Source organism: Anopheles marshallii, chromosome 3 (assembly GCF_943734725.1).
Source record: "Anopheles marshallii chromosome 3, idAnoMarsDA_429_01, whole genome shotgun sequence".
NCBI lineage: Eukaryota > Metazoa > Arthropoda > Insecta > Diptera > Culicidae > Anopheles > Anopheles marshallii.
This window is the reverse complement of record NC_071327.1, coordinates 47,441,815-47,444,318: the sequence shown is the minus strand read 5'-3', so window position 1 is coordinate 47,444,318 and position 2,504 is coordinate 47,441,815.

Sequence of the window (2,504 nt, the reverse complement as noted above, 5' to 3'; positions counted from 1 at the left end):
AACCGTGGACATTCCGTTTTCAGCTCATTTGCGCTGTTCGGACACGATCGGAAAAAGGGAAATACGTACGTTGATGATGTAAATATCCCAAAATACTAACCCAACCATGAAACAGTTCGGCTCAGCAATAAAGTCAGCTCAGCACGCTGGAAAACATACTGGTGAAAGTGCTCGCACCGAAACATATACACCCCGGAACCCGGGAGCACTGGAGCAGGAAACAAGGCAGCACCCAACAAAGGGAAAGTGAAATATTTGCAGTTACTTTTTATCGCCGTAAGTAGGAAAGAAAAGAATGGCCATGCTTCCGTCGCCAGTGGCACACCCTGGCCGTATCCGCCACAGCTTCAAAGAGTGGAAATTCATCGACCGAACCCGTCACATGTCCTGCTCTGCAACCGGATCCAGCAGGAAGCTGTAGTACCTTAGGGACCATTCGCCAAAACGGACGCGAATAGGCGTCGGATGCTGAAACTCCGCACGGGATAAAATCATTCAAGAGAAAGTTGCATTTATTTGTTTATGTTTCCGGTTCCCGGGCGGGACAAATCGAACGACATCATTCGGCCGAATTTGAATTCGGTCAAGAAGGGCAACCAAACCCGCCGCCCATCCGCCATGTTCAATACACGCGACGGACAGTCTGTAGCGAGTACCCGCAGGCACTCGTGGCATAAATAGTTCAGCACGGTGCACAGTGCTTTCGGTCCGAGTTGTGTCTGTGATGCTCTTTGAATTTTGCGGCCGGAAGTGAGCATTATCTCTCGACATCAACCGCACAGATTCGACCGGCTCCTAAGGCAGGATAAGTATCCAGTTAGTGGGACAGAGCATGGAAACAAATCGATGACCTCAACTAGGCCGTAAAAGCGACAGCGAACGTATTGTACTGGTACGTTTCTTTTCGGCACTTGGTGCCTGGTGTGGTTAAGCCCGACATAAAATCGGTGTCCCAGGTTCACTCCGGCAAACCACTCACGATGGGTGGTGGTGCACCATTTTATCAACTGAACTTTATAAAGCTCGTGATCAACGAGTTGAGGTGCTTCATTTTAAACCCCACTCGAGATTGTTTTTCGATTTTTCTTGGAATTGCACAAAAACCTAACGATTCCGATTTACGATTCCATAAGAATCTTATCATTCCCCTCACTGTTCTGCTTACCAATAAAAATGCTTTTTTGTTCGCTAAGTTATTCCACTCCTACAGCAGCATTTTGTTGGCCAATCTTCGCAGAGAAGCGAAAATCATTCCTGGCTGTGCTACTGAGTGGGTCAATAAAAAGGACCTTGCTGTGTTCGGAACGGAGCAAAATCCGTTCCGAAAGTGTTGGCGTGTACATCCGGCACACTGTACACACTGTTGTTGTCCGGGGCTCATTCCGCCCTCCAACCATCCTTTCCTCAACCTCCCCGGCTCAACCGATCGGCCATCGGCGTTTCAACCGAGGGGTGCTTTTTCTTCGAGATGATCCACTGACCTTATGATTGGGCCACTTTCCAGTTTTCCGTCCGGCCCCGTTCGGTTTTGCGTTCATTTGTCCAGACAGATAAACTTTCGGTCACGGTTGCCGCTTCTAGTGGAATTGTTCGACCGGAACGGCTCCTAGGACAAGGTGCGGAACGTTCACACAAAATTGACATCATTCGGTGCCATCGTTGAGCAATCTGTTTCCCGTCGACTTCGCACCGGCTGGCGGATGAGCTTCCAGCTGCCCATTTGACTGGAAGTATCGATATAGCAAGCCGACTGCCTACTGGAGGGACTAACGTCTTACCCAATTCTCAGTACCCATTTTATGGTTGCGGCGATTGTTCGAATTGCTCACTCGCTGCGCCTACAATTGTTGGCATAACTTTTCCCCCCGAATGAAATGGTAGAAATTTCAACCAAGAATTCTGGAATCTTTCCCCAACGCAGGCTAGGGTTGTGCGAGAGCTTTCTTTGAAAGATTGTGTTTCAATTTACATTCCGATTTTCCCAAAAGTTTAACACGCTTCACAGAAAAGTCACAGGCTCAATAAAGAGAAAATGTTGTACGAGCGTTCCTGATTTTGAGCGTGCATGAAACAGAAAAAACCTAGCCTACTCGAACGAAATAGCTCCGTTGCTAGGTTGGATGTATCTGAAGTGAAAATCACTGTTCGATCAATCTCAATTACTCCATTGCATGTAGCGCCATTTGATTATGCGCACCGAAAGAGTACATTTGTTTCGTACTCGGGCACCATCATTTGAAATATTTAGCAGCCCATCAATCTGGTTGATGAGATCGGTTGCACACATTCCGAGGAAACATATCGAATCCTGATGATACAATGCTGGCTTTCCATTCCAGCCGTTTAGCATTGGAGTATGCGTTTTGATGTCATTATTTAAACAGCAAAAAGAACACGTTGCTACTTACGATGTGGCCACAAAAAACACTGGTTGGGAGAGCTAAACTGGATACCAAAAATCTCGTCGCACTATAATATACAACCGGTCAAAAGTTCTGTTCTAT